This window comes from Canis aureus, chromosome 13 (genome assembly GCF_053574225.1).
Source record: "Canis aureus isolate CA01 chromosome 13, VMU_Caureus_v.1.0, whole genome shotgun sequence".
Classification (NCBI taxonomy): domain Eukaryota; kingdom Metazoa; phylum Chordata; class Mammalia; order Carnivora; family Canidae; genus Canis; species Canis aureus.
The window spans coordinates 57,083,359-57,101,073 of record NC_135623.1 but is presented as its reverse complement, the minus strand read 5'-3'; the positions used below and the strand labels follow the sequence as shown (position 1 = coordinate 57,101,073).

Below are 17,715 nucleotides of genomic sequence, written 5' to 3'. Positions count from 1 at the left end.
TGTATGTTATGATCTTTCTGGTCCAACAAGCAGTTAAAGGACAACCAAAACAGAATTTGCAACTTTTTTAGAACAGCAGTGTTGAATGTAACATGAACATTTGGAGCAGATTTACAGAATTTATAATTCAAGATAGGGGTCTTTTTAAAAGCTTTTTTTTAAAGGTTTTATTTATTTTGGGGATCCCTGGGTGGCTTAGCAGTTTAGCTCCTGCCTTTGACTTGGCCTTATCCCAGATTCTGGGATCGAGTCCCACATTGGGCTCCCTGAATGGAGCCTGCTTCTCCTCCCTCTGCCTGTGTCTCTGCTTCTCTCTCCCTCTTCCTGTGTGTCTCCCATGAATAAATAAATAAAATCTTTTAAAAATTATTTATTTATTTATTTATTTATTTATTTATTTATTTATTTATTTATGAGAGACACAGAGAGGCAGACACACAGGCAGAGGGAGGAGACGCAGGCTCTATGCAAAGAGCCCCACGTGGGACTCGATCCCGGGATCCGGGATCAGGCCCTGAGCCGAAGGCAGACACTCAAACACTGAGCCACCCAGGTGTCCCTAAAAGCTTTTATGAAAGTGTTTCATGAAGCTGCTCAGACAGTTAAGTGAAAATTCTGTGTCAAGATCAAAGGAAATGTATCTAGTTTTAATTCTTGAGGGAGGATCAAGTCTAAAAATCATTCAAGCACTTTGGTTTTCTTTCTTTCTACTTTTGCTGTTTAACCTCCTCTGTTTTACTTAATTTTGTCTATTATGGTTAATGTGAGTAAGATTTGGAACAAAGGCTTAAAAATCATAGACAGTTTAGACTTAGAGCTAAAACATACCTTAGGGATTATCCAGTCTAGCATATTCTAGATGTGACCCATGCAAAAATAACATGTCACTATTTTGTCATAATCCTATATCATTTACTTAATTTTTCTTTAGGTCAATTGTGTTAAAAAAGAGAATTATTCCGAGCAGTAATATTCATCAATGTCACAGGTTTGATAGGCTAGTAAAATAAGTACATAATTTAAAGCAATTGTCCACATCCCAACTAAAATCATCTCATGTACTTCATACGAGTGGTATCAGGAGGATCGCACACTTGGGTAAACACTGATCAAATATGCCCCTCTATTTTATGAGGACACTGAGACTCAAGGAATTGACGTGATTTGCCCATAGCCTGTGATTGCAACTCTAATAAAAGTCTTAATATGAGAATTTGGTAATTAACCATCTAAGGGGGTGCCTGGGTACTCAGTTGGTTAAGCATCCGACTCTTGATTTTGGCTCAGGTCATGATCTCAAGGTTGTGAGATGGAACCCTGCATGCAGCTTCAAACTCTCTCTCTCAAATAAATGTATAAATCAAAAAAACAAAAAAACAAAAAAACAAAACAAAAAAACAAAAACCAAACCATCTAGGTATTTCAATAGTACCAATTCTTCCTTTTCATGTTTCCCCATATACTCCATAGAATCCAAGAGAATAGACAAAATAAGGATTGGCCTTAGTGAATGAGAGAACACTATATACCATATATAGCCCCTTCAAAAAAATATGGAGATGAGTCAAAGGACAGAAGACTAGATTTTGTAATTTTTTTCTCCCTTAGAACAATTTTAATAATCATCTGAACACAGCCCAAAGCTGAATCATTTACCTCTGCTCATACCCGTTTATGGAGTTTATTTTTACTGACCAGATTAAGGTCAGCAATATTGGCCTTCTCCTGACCCTGAATGCCTTATCCGTTGAAATTCGAGTGTTAGTTCCTGTTTGCACCATTGTACCTTGTTAGAGAAGGTATTTCTATTCTCCAGAGAGTGAACAATAAGCCACTGTATGTTTGGTCTCTTGAGTTCATTTCTTCATGTTTTCATTAGTTTTATTCATAAGATTCTATTAGAGTCAATTGTTAAATTGCTGGAAACATCCCCAACAAAGGACAAAAAGGTTCTTCTATAAAACAAGAACAGCCCATCCCCTGCCCAGACTTGAAGGACCGTAAATTGGTGTAATAAATTGCAGAATATAAGCAAGTAACTTTTCTTCCTACTTTCCTAAGGGGGCTGTGATTTGTGAGTCCACATCTGAAAGTAGGTCAGCAGCATAGTAAAAAAAAAATTCTACTAAATAAAAGTTGGAGTTCACCACTTTGAAAAACTGTGGTCCCATCTAGTTAAATCCGAGTCCATCATGTTCATTTTGATGGACTCAGTTATCATACATAAACTGGAGTAATTGAAATAATTGTTATAATTAATAATACCTTATTTGAGATATTTATTTTTTTAAAAAAAATTCTCTTTTTACTTCCAAAATTAATAGTTAGAAAAGCATTCCTCAGTTTATCCTAGAGGTTTCATTTGACTCAATTCCATTGTGGAGCCACATCTCCCTAGTGTCTTAAAGATCCTAGAAAGAGAAAGATCCCTTTATCTCTATTTTGAACTCAGGGAAACAGTTTAATACAAATTTGTTTTTGATCCATTACTACAAAAGCACATTACCCAAAAAGGTACACAGTTTGAGACTATGCATAGTCATGTAATTTCTAGCCAAGAACATAAAAGCACATACATCACTTAATATTTATTAAGAATTAAGTACCCAAAGGGGGCTAGTTACTAACAAAGACAAAAGCACATGCAATTCTATGTCAAATGAGAAATTTGGGCATATTCTTTGGAACAAGCATTAATCTTTTATGAATTGTACAATTTTAAATAAGGGAACATGGAGGAAATTACAATAGAGTGAAGAAAAGAGGCAATTTGGGGGAATTATAATGCATTGAAAACACATGCCAAACACTTCCTTCAATGCTGATGAATGGGATAGAGCTATATTCCGAGCTTCCCATTGTTTTCCCATCCTACATTCTAGCAAAATCTGAAAACAGCAGCGCAAGGAGTCAGGGATGGAAATGTTGCAAAAATATTTGTTTTACAGTACAATGGATGCTTATCTTATTTTAAATTAAATGTTCCCTAACAGACAGCTGCTTAATGGTGCTCATGAGCTCCCCTTCCCCCTCTCTTGTATAATTTGCCCACAGCATTCCCTCAAAAACTACTAGAGAGAGGCTTTTGATATTCTTTAATTTAATAACAAAACAAAACAAAACAATAGCCAACCATCTCTCTAACACACTGGCAGAATGTTCCCAGAACAGTTAAAAGCTCCTTTATTACATATTAGTGCCTTGTTCACTCCATGAACTCCAAGACAATTTCCCAACTATTTATTTCCTTTTAGCACTTTTCCCTGCAAACTCAGAAACCAGCTGCCATTCCCTTTATACCCTTAAAATTAGGTGGGAATGTGTCAAACAATGGGAATATGGGAAAGAGCTCCTAACTTTCCCATTGTACCTATGGGAGAGCTCCTTCAGGACAGATGGATCCTCCAGGGGACCCTGCCCCCCTGCCTGGGCTGCCCTCCAGCCAGTGGCACCTGCAGAATGCCATCTCACTGTGGACGAGAACACACCTGCCAGGTAATGCCAACCCTTGTCACTTGCATTTAAAAATAAAATAGAAGATGATACTTCTGATTTCTAATCAAGAATCATGTTTTGACATGACCTTTGTAAATGGTACCATTTTAAACAAGCAGGATGGGAACATTGCGAGAGAATGAAGAATAAAAGGCAATTTGGGGGAATTAGAATATATTGAAAACACATGGCAAATGCTGCTCTCCGTGTATGGAGCCAAGCCTCTCTGGTTATCCTTCTGGCACCTTATGCTGAACATACTTTTCATCCACTTTCAGACCCTCTATCTGGACACTTGGGCTCCAGGCTTATCTTGCCTTCTTGCCCACTCAGGATCCTTGGTTTCCACAGCTAGTCTGCCCTGCTCAGAGGCCATACTTTGTCATTCGCCCTGGGTCAGTGAACTGCCTCCCATCTCATGCTGGCTGACACCTCGCTCCCTTCCCTCCTGTGTGTGGCTTTTGCCCATCAGCCAGGACAATGCTGACCTGGGACATCCTGGGTCCTGGTTCCCTCTAGCCTATCCACCTCCCCACCCCCAGTTTCCTGCAGTCTTGTACTGACTCCTATCCAGTTCCCAAATTCATGAATTAAGGAATCCGAAGATACATTGAAATTCTGACCTCAGCCAAACAAGAACAATGTAATGGTGACATTACATGACATTACAATGTAATGGGGCTCCTGAGTGGCTCAGTGGTTGAGCGTCTCTCTCTCTCTCTCTCATCTTCTCTCTCTCTCTGTGTCTCTCATGCTTAAAGAAAATCTTTTTTTTTTTTTAAAAAGGGTGACAAATGCAAAGTACTCATGTAATCAATATTATTGAAAGTTATCATTTACTCCGAGGAATTAATAGCCTAAGTGGTGGGTATTTTTCAGCACTGTATGCTGGAAGGACATCGTTTGGATCTTCAGTCTAAGGGGAGAAAGGAGACAGAGGGTGGCAAGGGCCAGAAAAATGTGAAAAGTTTTGGAAAATGGAACTGACAGGAAAGATGAAAGGATGTGGGGCATTTTGTGTGTGTGTGTGTGTGTGTGTATGTGTGTGTGTGCGTGTGTGTGTGTGTGAAGGAATTAATTTGCAAGTTAATAACTCCCTTTAAGAATGTGATGTTGGGACGCCTGGGTGGCTCAGTGGTTGAGCATCTGCCTTTGGCTCAGGGCGTGATGCCGGGATCTGGGATCAAGTCCCACATCAGGCTCCCTGCATGGAGCCTGCTCTCTGCCTCTCTCTCTGTGTCTCTCATGAATAAATAAATAAAATCTTAAAAAAAAAAAATGATGTTACGAAGCACCTGGGTGGCTCGGTGGTTGAGCATCTGCCTTTGGCTCAGGGCATGATGCCGGGATCTGGGATCAAGTCCCACATCAGGCTCCCTGCATGGAGCCTGCTCTCTGCCTCTCTCTCTGTGTCTCTCATGAATAAATAAATAAAATCTTAAAATGATGTTACGAAGCACCTGGGTGGCTCAGTGGTTGAGCGTCTGCCTTTGACTCAGGTTGTGATCCCAGGTCCCAGGATCGAGTCCCACGGTGGGCTCCCTGCATGGAGCCTACTTCTCCCTCTGCCTGTGTCTCTGCCTCTCTCTGTCTCTCATGAATAAATTTTTAAAAATGTGATATTACTTCATGAGCATTGGATTTTCTTGCCCTTTCATAGCTTCTGTTCAAAATATACTACCAAAGGGACAAAAGATAAAAAGCAGAAGGAGTGTGAAGAGAGTGTGTCCATTTTGGTGCTTTCTGAAGGTGGAACAGGCAATGACTTAAACGGCATATCATGGAGATAAGGAAGAGTCTCTTGAGAGTTGCCAGACCAGTATTTCCCAACACCCTTATTTCCTCTCCTGTCGTCAGCCTGGCCCAGTTCACATTGTCTTAGGATAAGTCATGAACTGTTCCTACTCTGAGACCCACTAATTCCCCTTTGAAACATACTCTAAGGACAAAGAAGAAACATAACTTCCACAAACTTGTTCATTGTGGCATCATTCAAATTGTAGTGACGTCTTTTAGGGGTCACCCCAGCCTGTGAGCTGGCCCCACTTTTGTAGGAACTCCTCCCTTCCACCCCCTGGAGATGGCATCCATGTCTGTAGTGGGTAATCCCCCTCATGATCTACAACTCAACCAGGGCTGGATCTAATATAATAATGCAAGCCAGGATGTGGAACTGGGAGGGAAAATTGCAGGTTAATCTCTGCATGTGGTCAGAGTGATACAATAAACTATGAGGTAACTCTATTCCCCTGCAAGGAGAGACAATCAGGGTAAAGGAAAGAAGAATGAAGCAGATTCACCAAGAAAAACAGAGATAAACAAAGAATGGACTGTCAACTTTCTGGCTCCTTCCAGATGCCCAAACTGCATTTCTACCCTTTGATTCTGTGACACACCTCTCTATCTTTGTAATAAATTACTCTTTCAACTTAAAGTGACTTGAATCACTTTTTGTTGTTTATAACCAAAGGTTTAACTAACACACAGTAACAAAAAGTCAGAAGCAACGTGACCCAAAATAAGAAAATAAGTAAATTATGGTATGTTAGCATGATTAAATGTCTTTTAAAGTGATTATCTGCATGGAAAGATGCAGGCCAGAGAGCAGAATGAACATATTGCTTCTAACTTTTAAATTGTAGACTTAGTCAACAAGGACTAGAAGGGTATTCAAAGTAATGTAAACAGTTACAAAGGGCATGGGAGTTTTGGGAACATTGTTTATACAATATCTTTGAAATTTAGACCTCTGGCATTTTGAAGCAGTGATTTAATATCCCACTTCAAATCTTTCTCAGAATGTTCATTATTCTGATTTTGATAACAGCCATCAGTCTTCACCCAAAACTTGGAAGTTGTTCTCGAGTCTGTCTTTTCTCTTATTGGGACGTGGTATTTAGGAGTTACAATTCTGGGTGCAATTTTAAAGTCATCCTTACTTTTAAATGGAGAACGGAATATAAGCAAGCTGAGTGTAATTTGAGAAATGGACTGAAAGATGGTGAAATGGTCAATCGGGACTACCAATAAGAGGAGTCAGGGCTCCTTGAAGAGTAAATCGGTTACAGGTCTGGGGCAAGAAATGTGAAAGACTAGCCTGGCATATCTTGCCATACCAGAGAGAAGTGAAGCAATCCAAGACATGTCAGAAGGACTCAGGAATCAACCTGCAGAGACTTCCACTGGCCCCATATGAGATGATTATGTATTGATAAAAATAATCACAAGAGATTGACACAGATTAAGGCATTTAGATCCATAAATTCATGATATCATGAATTCATAGCATTATACGCACACACATATGTAAAACCTTTGAAGGATACTAAGTCATTATCTACTTCAAAAATCCCGAAGAATCATTTAAAAAAGAATCCTAGAACTAATCAGTGACTGTAGCAAGATTGCAGGACAAAAAGTTAATATACAAAAGCCAATTGCTTTCTTATATAGCAGCAATGAATTTGAAATCAAAACACAATGCCATTTACATTAACACCAAGAGAAACACTTAGGTGTAAGTCTAACAAAATATGTTCAGGTTCTACATAGGTAAAACTATAAAAATCTGCTGAAAAAATGAAAAATCTAAATAAATGGAGAGCTATTTCATGATCATGGACAGGTAGCCTCAATATTGTCAAGGCGTCAGTTCTTAATCTGATCTATAGATTCAACACAATCCAAATCAAAATCTCAGCCAGTTATTTTATGAATATCAATGTCAATTGTAAAGTTTCTATCTGTTCAATACTGAGGAACTCACTTATTATTTTGAAAACCAGTAAATAAAGGGGAAGAATAAGCCAAGAATAAAAGTAAATTGAATGTCACTTTTCAGATTAAAACCTTTCAATTGTTTTAAATCTCATTTTAAATAAAAGCCAATCTGGAAGGCCATGCTTGATCTGGCATCTTCTGAACACATTCATCTTATTTCATGGCACTTAACCCCTTGCTTATGATGTTTCAGCCATTTTAACCTTTAAGTAAACTTGCTTTTCTCTTCCCCAGGAGGACTCCTCTTCATGCTTCAGATCTCAATCTACCTTTCCAGGGGGACCTTTCCTAACCATTTTAGGAATAAATCCTATTTATTTCCTCCCTAGAACCTAACCAATTTCGTAATTTTTGTTTGTTTGTTTGTTTACTTGTTTTTCCCAATACACTGTAAAAGGGGAAGAATGCCTTATTTCCACCCAGGAGCTACCACCTAAAGGCACTTTGTAACTATTCATGGGAACAGTCGAAGTTATCCATCATGTTGTGACTAAACAGTTGAAAAGCAGGTGAGACTCAAATAAACTGGTGAGGGTGTTTGTGGGATCTCTAGAAGGGCAGACACACTAAGATCTATGTGTACCAAAGAGCCAGGAAAAGCTGGGAATAAAAAGAAATGTGATTTCGAGGAGAAGATCATTGTGAAGATTGAGAAACCGATGTGATCACCTTAGGCTTTGGGAATACTTTTATGGAGGGCTACATTTTAAAAAATTGTAAATACCACTTTAAAAATAAAAATTGTAGGGGATCCCTGGGTGGCGCAGCGGTTTGGTGCCTGCCTTTGGCCCAGGGCGCGATCCTGGAGACCCGGGATCGAGTCCCACGTCGGGCTCCCGGTGCATGGAGCCTGCTTCTCCCTCTGCCTGTGTCTCTGCCTCTCTCTCTCTCTGTGTGACTATCATAAATAAATAAAAATTTAAAAAAATTAAAAAAATGAAAATAAAAATAAAAATAAAAATTGTAGCGTTCCTGGACCTTAGCCTATTTATTCTCAATTAACTACTCCCATGTTACAGATAATAAATAAAGGACCCTTTTCATTATGTACTTGGCTATGGCATGGGGACAAATAATTTTAACAACCTTTAGTATTATATTTGATCTTTGATATGTCTTGAATGTGAGCTTATGTGGATGTGTAGAAAACCCATCATGGTTATATTTTGTGCTTGGCATCTTTCACAATGACTCAATGCAAATGTATCTCTTATAATTAGGAGCACTGTCATGCCCAACACTCCTTTTTTTTTTTAAAGATTTTTTAAAAAATTTATTCATAGAGGCAGAGACACAGGCAGAGGGAGAAGCAGGCATCATACCATCATACAGAGAGCCTGATGTGGGACTCGATCCCGGGTCTCCAGGATCACGCCCTGGGCTGCAGGCGGCGCTAAACCACTGCGCCACTGGGGCTGCCCCCCAACACTCCTTTTAATTTCATTCTCTTTTCACCAAGAGATTTTCTGAGGCTAGCTGTTAGCAGAACCTATCATTATAGTTCCTGAAAATTAAGATTAGGGTAACTGAAATTCTTTATAAAAAGTCTAGGCGAGCACCTGGGTGGCTCAGTTGGTTACGCTCAGGTCATGATCTCAGGGTCCTGGGATCGGGCCCTATGTTGGGCTCCCTGCTCAGTGGGGAGTTTTCTTCTCCTTCTCTTTCTCCCACTCCCCCTGCTCACTCTCTCTCTCTCTCTCTCAAATAAATAAAATCTTTAAACAAAACAAAACAAAATCATTAAAAAAAAAAAAATGCTAGGAAGCCTGTGGGTCCTGAAGAGCACATGACTTTTTTCTAGCTGTGTCTTAATTAATCCAACAACATAACTACATTACAGAAAATTTGGGAGATAAGAAAAAAGATGAAAGAAATCAAACATAATCAATCTCCATGACCCTCATGTTACAAATCATGTATATTTTCTCATCTGCTTATTGTTTTCTAGTTGCAATTTCAGTGTGTATGTTTTTTATCCTAGATCTTTCATTCTAAAACAGAAGGCAAAAAAATTAGATAATTTAAAATGGATGTAGTTAAGGGAAAGTAAATGAAGGAGACAGATGTAGAAGGAGTGGTCAGGAAAGGTCTCACAAAAGTGTCATTCGAGATAGAACCTGATGGACAAGAAAGAATCAGCCTTGTGAACTGTCTGAGCCAGATCCTTCTCACACGTGAGGGAGCAAAGACAGGGAAACAGAACAGGAATGAACTCTGAGGAATAGCAAAGTGGCCAATGTGGACAGAGGAGATGAGCAAGAGGAGCATGCATGGACAATGATGGGTTGCGGGAAGGAAAGGAAGGTTGTGTGTGTGTGTGTGTGTGTGTGTGTAAGAGAGAGGAAGAGAGGATCCTGTGGGACCTCAGAAAGCATGGTAGAGATTATTTCCTCATCTAAGAGTGATGTGAAGCCATTGTAAGATTTTACACAGAGCAGCAACATGTCTGACCTACATTTTTAAGAGTACTCTAGTCATCAAAGATACTATATGGAAATTATTTCTGTATGAGTAAGGACACAAATGCTAAGAACCAAATCCCAACTCAAATCACCTTAACCATTTCAAACTGCTTGTCAGGAATGCTCATGTATAGTGGGAAGTACAGGAAGTTTAGGTAGGGCTATTCCCAGGGGTCCAGGGGATGTCCTCAGATCTTTCTTTTCTGTCTCATTAATTTTGCTTCCCACCCTCTCCTTTGCAACTCTTGAACCCAGCCAACAAGGAGTATAGCTACCAGTAACCTGAGGTCCTCCAAATGGAAGATAGCTTCTATCTACTATTTGGAAAAATCTGGGAGAAGACTCAAATTAGTCAGGCAAGCAGAGTATGTCTTTTCTTTGACCAATTACCATATACAGGGGGATGTTACATTGTCACTGGTCCAGCCTGCATCATATACTCACTTACCACTTGACAGAGTTGAGGTTGGGCTACCATGACATACATCCCCACAAGGATCACACAAGATTGGGAAGGAGTCTCCAAAGGAAAGAGATATTGCTACCAGGATATTCATAACCATGCTGGGCAGAGTAGGGAGGAAAAAAAGAAACAATCAATAGGTGTACTGCATGGTCATTCAATTTACATAATGATCTTTCTTTCTTTCTTTCCTTTCTTTCTTTCTTTCTTTCTTTCTTTTTGCTAAGTAATATTTCACTATTTGTATATTTTATTCATTTAATGTTTTTGTTCAAATGACCATTGCCAAGTTCTATACCTTACTGAAACAATTCCTGGTTGTTCCATAATTTGGTTGTTTCCAATCTTTTATAATCATAAACAATATTCTATGTCCTAGTGCATGTGACTTTTTCTATACCTTTTGTTTTCTTCATCTCCAGAAAAGGGACCCTGGATAAAAAGGCATGAGATCTTCTTTTCTTGTTGATACATTTTGTCAAATATATTACTTTCTATTTTTTTAAAAATATATTACTTTCTAAAAAGATTTGTCCATGAGAAATGTCAGTAGGAGTTTTTTCTGTCCCCTCTACATTAGTGAGTACGATCCCTTTTTCATTTTACCAGTTTAAAAGGTGAAAATGACATACATTTGTTTCGTTCGTTGCTTTGTAAAATCACAACTGCTGGTGAAATTTTTTATTTAAGTTGTAATAGCTCTTCTGTAAATGTTCTGTACATGCTCTTTGCTGATTTATTTATTAGAATCTCAATAATCTTTGTATCTCTTTATCTGAACTCTAAAGTTATTAGTCCCTTCCCATCAGTTGATTATGTTTTCCAGTTTGCAGTTTACTTTTTTTTTTTTTTTAAAGATTTTATGTATTTACTCATGAGAAGCACAGAGAGAGAGTCAGAGACATAGGCAGAAAGAGAAGCAGGCTTCCCGCCAGGAGCCGGATACGGGCCTTGATCCCGGGACTCTGGGATCATGCCCCGAGCTGAAGGTAGACGTTAAACCGCTGAGGCACCCAGGCATCCCTGCAGTTTACTTTTTTATCTTAAATTTCAGAATTCTATTTGTTTTTATGTTGTCAATTTTTTATTTCATCTATTGTTTTCAGGCTTAGAAATTCATATTTTTCCAGAGGATTCAAAAATATTTACTACTATTGTATTTTAGCTCATCTAAAGTTTGATTTTTCTTTTTCATTTTTCTACATATCCCCAATTTCTTATTTATAGCATGAGATGAAGATATGAGCTGATTTTTCTCTCAAATGCTAGCTATTCAACCCATTACAATTTATGAACTGATCTTTCCTTCCCAGTTGATTTGTGATACAACATTTAATGTATTTTATGCATGCTAGAACCCATTTATAACCTACTATGTTCCATTGAGAGATTTGTCAATTCAATCCTTATCCCAGCACCACAAAGTTTTAGTTCTAATTGCTTTATGTTTTAGTATTTGGTAGGGCTAGCTCTCCACTTCATTTCTCTTTAGAATATCCATGATATCCATGTTACTTTTTTTTTTTTCTTCCATGTTATTTTCATTTGGTCATTCTTCCGGATGAAAGTTAGGATAACTTCCAAAGTAAAAATAAATAAATAAATAAATAAATAAATAAATAAATAAATAAATAAATAAATAAAAATAAAAAAATAAAAGACTCTGTTTAGCTATTCATTGGAACTGCATAAAATTAGAGAGAAAACTTCTGGATAGTATCCATGCTAGGATCAGAGTTTCCTCTCATCAAGTAGATCAGGGTTCTGATATGTTTTTCTCCTCTGTCCAGTTGCTCTTTTTTGTGGGGAGCAAAATTCATCTACATACAGAAGAAATTTCTGATTTTTGTGGAATTTTTATTTAAAATTTGTATTTTAGAAAATACTTCTTTTGTAGTTGACCTCAGAACTGAAGGTGGGACTTAAATTCTATCAGTAGGTTTTGGACTAAAATTCCTATATGTTTTCTCTCTTTAATTTCAGTATTTGAATAGGTCTTTTAGCACCTAACAAAAAGACTTAGAGTTTCAGGGTGATCATCCCATTCATTCGTTAAATTTATTGTACTTTTCAAAGTTAGTTGAAAATATGAAGGTCATGTGCCACTTGTTTGGAGACCTGGTTTCTGGTTTGCTTAATTATTTATGAGTATATTACAGAGAGTGAGATCTGCAATCTTCCCCCAGTAATCCTTAATTTATAGCTTCAAATCCTGTATGGCCATATGCTACAGCCTTGGTGATAACAGTCTGTTGAATTTGAAAGCAGTCTATTTATTTCCTTCCAAAATCCCACCAAGGGTTGAATTATACCCTAAAGTCATTAGGTACTTTCCTGAGTACCTCTTGGACAATCTCTTTTTCCAGGAGGGAAGGAATAATGATGACAATGATGATGGTAGTGTACCAATAACTTTTCTCTCATTATCTCATGTTACCTTCATTGTAACTGTCTGTTGTGAAAGACAAGGGCTTTTAAACCTCTGTATTAGAGATGTGGAAAATGAGGTTCAGACTATATGACCTTCCAGGCTAGTAGGTAGTAGGACTGAGCCTTCTGACCACAAAAGCCAACCTCCAGGTCACCTACTCCTTTAGGAATATTGAAAGAATGCTTCCAATTAGATGTGATCTGAATCTTTATAACTTTTTTCAAATATTTTATTTATTTATTTATTTATTTATTTATTTATTTATTTGTTTGTTTGTTTATTTATTTATTTATTATTTGAGTGAGTCAGCAGGGGGAAAGGGCACAGGGAGAGGGAGAGAGAATCCCAAGGAGACGCTGTGCTGGGCATGGAGCCCAGCGTGGGACTTGATCCCAGGACCCTGAGATCTGAGCTGAAACCAAGAGTCGGCTGCCCAACTGACTGAGCCACCCAGGCAGCCCTGTGGTCCAACCGTTTAAGATGCTTGTCCAGTGTCTGGAATCTTGGGCAATTGCATGTGTGTGTATGTGTGTGTGTTTACATCTATCTTGAGAAGGCTGTAGTTCCCAAAAGCTATGTTCAAGCTGGAGCTCTCCTGTGTGGAGTAGGATTTAGGGAAAACCCTATTGCTTTCCTTTTATCACTTTTCTTTACCACTTGATATATTGTGACTGGTGTACAGGCAAAACCATCTTAAAATATACACCCATACCAGATTTGAAGAATGAAGGAAGTCATAAAAGCTCAGCCAGAGGGTTGGGTATGGAATCAAGAAGGGGCAGTACTACTTCTCTATCTTTGGTGATGAGAAAGATGTCCTAATTGTACGAGCCTCTGTTTTGCATTGTTTTGTGGAAGCATCAGACTAGATAACTCCTTCTCCTCTACCTTCCATAGCTGCATTCAACTGGCTATGATTTGGAGATCCTTAGAAAGAGTATAGCTTGTGTGTGTGTATGTGTGTGTGTGTGCGTATGTGTGTCTATGTGATTATAGCATATCTGCAATGACTTACAAAACTATATACAAGCTTTCTGTTTCCGGAGATCATAATTCTTATATCCATTTATATGCAACATGGATTGTTTCAACTTCAGTTTTACTGGGTTCTTTTTCCTGTCTTTACACATTTACCTAGTCTTTGAATCTTTTTGTTCCAACTTCATTTCAATTTCATTGAAATTCCCATTTAACGGTCACATTCCCTAAAGTTTTTATTTTTTCTCCTTTCTCTCCTGCAGAATCTTGTGGCCAAGAGAACAAAAAGCTCTTCTTTGTAGTTTGCAAAATAAGGAGCAGTTTCTTTTCTTTCTATACTGTACACTGCCTAGTGCTGGTTTGGTTGGCACTCAGTAGGTATTTATTTACTTAAAATGGATTCTAAAGAATATTAAACACATTCATTCATTCATCTAGTTTTTTTTTTTTTTTTTTTTTTAGGATTTACTTATTTATTCATGAGACACACAGAGAGAGAGAGAGAGAGAGAGACAGAGAGAGAGAGAGACAAAGACAGAGGCAGAGACATAGGCAGAGAGAGAAGCAGGTTCCCTGCAGGAAGCCTGATGTGAGACTTGATCCCAGGACACTGGGATCACGTCCTGAACCAAAGGCAGACGCTCAATCACTGAGCCACCCAGGCGTCCTCATTCATCTAGTTTCTGGTAGCTTCTTTTATATTGTCCTGGAGTGGAAGTAAAAAGCATGATAAAGTTTTAAAGATTCTTTTTTTTAATTAATAGATTTTATTTTTTAGGGCAGTTTTAGATTTACAGAAAATGAGCAGAAAGTAAAAAGAGTTCCCAATTTACTTCCTTCCCTTTTCCCCAGTTTCCCTTATTATTAACACCTTGTGTCACTGTGATGCATTTGATATAATTGATGAGCCAATATCAATACATTGTTATTACCTAAGGTCCATTACATTATACTACATTAGGGTCAATCTTTGTATTGTACATTCCATGGGTTTTGGCAAATATATAATGACATGTATCCACTATTAGGGTACCCCACAGAATAGTTTCACTGCCCTAATAATTCTGTGTGTCCTACCTATTCATCTCTCCCTCCTTGCAGAACCCCTGGCAACAATTGATCTTTTACTGTCTCTGTGGTTTCCCTTTGCCAGAATGTCATATAGTTGGAATTATGGCCTCTTTCACTTAGAAATATGCATTTAAGTGTCCCTTGTGCATTTTCAAGCCTATAGACTTTTAAAAATTCATCAACAGGGGTGTCTGGGTGGTTCAGTCTGTTAAGCACCTGCCATTGGCTGAGGTCATGATCCCAGGGTCCTGGGATCGAGCCCCACATTGGGCTCCCTGCTCTGTGGGGAGTCTGCTTCACCCTTTCCCTCTGCCTGCTGCTACCTCTGCTTGTGCTCTCTCACACTCTTGCTTTGATAAATAAATAAATAAATAAATAAATAAATAAATAAATAAATAAATAAAATGTAAGAATCTTTAAAAAAATTAAAAATAAGAAAACCAAAAATTCATCAACAATATGTATTAAATACCTTCTATGTGCTAGCACAGTGATAGGTGCTGAATATATTGCAGCAGACAAGCCAGGCAAGGTTGCTGCCCCTGATTTAATCTTAGTCAGATAGTCTGCCCTCAACACAGCAACAAGTACTCTACCTGTTGTTTTGAAGGTCTTCTTGTTCTTCCCTGAGGAAATCAATTTGCTTACATCATCAACTTGAGGAGATCAATGGTATCCACAAGTGATTTACCATGTTCCTAACTCACCAATTCCCTCCTTAGTGTGACAGGAGTCCTTTGGATAGATAGTCCCTCAGATAGATCCCTATCTAATTCTTGACTATGAAATTCAATGAAGCAAGAGGAAACCAACTGTCCCAAAAGGTGGTTTCTGCCTGTTTTCTCAGCTTGGAGCATATCTAGATCTTCCTCCCTACCTAACGACTAACATACAGAAATTTATTTCTGCCTATAATCAGTAATGAAATCTAAATTTGTACCTGAAATCTAAAATTGTACCTGTAATTTCAAAAGATAACTTAGGAGTCACCAATAATGTAGTTGCACATGAAAATATAAGGCATCCTACAACTTTCATTGATTTCTTTCCCCTAAATTAGCAAGATTCACCTTATATATACTATATTTGATTAGATGAACAAAATGAGGAATATAGTCCTAATCTTAAATCAGGTCTATTTCATTTAAAAATATTTCACATTTTCAGGGACTTTTTTTGGCTTATTATTGTTCACTCTTAATGTGGAACTAAAGTGATGGACTTTCATGATAGTTAATAGTAGTTTTAAGTTTTCCATGAATGTAGGGTATAATCTACTCTAATTTAAGGTATTTATATTCTGATAAGACCAATGTTTGAAATAGGATATATTGCCAAACAAAGCAGTATTACATATATAATTAGAAACAATACTGCTAAAAACATGAAATTGTACAGCAGATCGGTAAAGTACATTAGGGTCCCCCCCCCTTTATGCCTTGAGGTTTTCTGTCCTATATGGTGTATTTACAGTCATGAGAACCAAACTAGTTTTAACCAGATTAGGAAAGGGACTACATATGATGATATCATGATGCCTGAAGAAATGAATAATTAAATCTGTGATTAATATACGAACACAATGGGAATACTGAGATACTCTACTTGTCAGCAAATACTTTCACAGATTTTATTTTGCAGTCTTAGCCCCACAAAAGAGGACTGTCAAAATGGTTATTAAATCACAAATATTGTTGACACCCATGAACAGACGATTCTTTTCAACCCTACTGCAAGAAAGACATCTACAACTGAAAGATAAAAACTGGAAAGAGACTTAATTTTTTTTTACTTTATTAGTTTTGTATTAAGAATATGCATCTGTTTATGACAAAAAGTTCTATATTGAGGATAAGAAGGGGGCATGGTGATTTGAATTATTCAGGATGGTTATGGTTGGTATAAAAAAAGAGCATTTTAAAATGAGAAATATTTAAGTAATAGCTTGTTTTCCCCTTGTGGTCTATATTCAAGACACGCAGGGTGCAGCTGAAGTTCTTTGTCTTGGAGACAATCTGTATTGTCTTAGAGTACAAACCTGTTAGCATTTCTTTTTCCTTCATTAGTTTTCTACCCTTAGACATGTCATTGCAGCTGCTGTTTTCTTTCCTTCCTCGATGAGGTAAGTTTTATATGCGAGAAGCAGAAAATTGTGGTCCGGTGAATGGGTGTGCAGGACCTGCCAGGCCTTGGCATGGGAGCTGCAGGGGATACAGGATGAGTCAGTCCTTTCATGCAGGCAGTGTGGGATTGAGCCAGGGCCCCTTGGAGCCATATTAGAGCCTGAGGCTCTGGAAAAATCAGTCATCCTGATCCTGTCTTTATCTAAAATTTCTATATCATCAACTATCATCTATATTTTGCATTACTTTAAAAAATGTTATATATACTATAAATATTATAAAAATGTTTTAGTATCACATGAATATATAATACAAATATTACAAAATGTACTAGATATGTACAGGTATATCCCATAAGATACATTTTTTAGAAGGTGGTGAAAATATTCTAGATTAAAAAATACTGAATAAATAACAACCAAATGCAAAGAGTAAAACTTGATTAGGTGCTGACTGGAAAGTACTTGCTTGCTGAGTTTTTTGCTGCTCCCTTAAAATTTGTATCTTGGGTGGGTGTCTCGCTGGCCTCATTCTGGCCCCAGGGCTGGCAAGGACACATGGGGAAGTGTAAACTGCTGTGGTCCAAGGTGGAGGAAGGCACGTTGGGTTAGAGTGAGAATCAGCCATTTCCTTAAGAAGCCTTAAAGAATAAGGAGTATTTCTGCTTGTCAGAGACAGTTGAAGGAAGAGGAGGAGAGCACCCGGGAAATGCAGAAAGAACAATGTGGCCAAGGGCATGAGCAGTGCAGGCATGAGGTCTGCAAGTAGCACACAAGCCTATCAATCTGGGGATGGAATACATATAGGTAGTAATGGAAGCAGAAGCTGAAGTGAGAGATTTAGATCCTTCTGTGAACTGCCTCTGTTTAATTCAGGAGGCAATGGGGGGCTACTGAAAATTTTTTGTTTTTT

General features: G+C 37.9%; 1 protein-coding gene across 12 annotated transcripts in view; it reads right to left on the bottom strand.

The window, feature by feature from the left end:
• Positions 1 to 17,715, bottom strand: part of LOC144282555 (uncharacterized) — a 59,369-nt gene that overhangs the window by 21,527 nt on the left and 20,127 nt on the right. For 5 of the 12 annotated variants that reach the window (XR_013351039.1, XR_013351043.1, XR_013351049.1 and 2 more), the window contains one exon: positions 16,458 to 16,881. The exons of 2 other annotated variants lie outside the window; for them this stretch is intronic. The gene's annotated coding sequence lies outside the window, so the exon portion shown is untranslated. Of the gene's footprint in view, positions 1 to 9,968; positions 10,302 to 14,079; positions 14,316 to 16,457; positions 16,882 to 17,715 lie in introns of those variants that run through there. 5 more of the 12 variants (XR_013351046.1, XR_013351036.1, XM_077846382.1 and 2 more) reach the window with 3 other exon arrangements.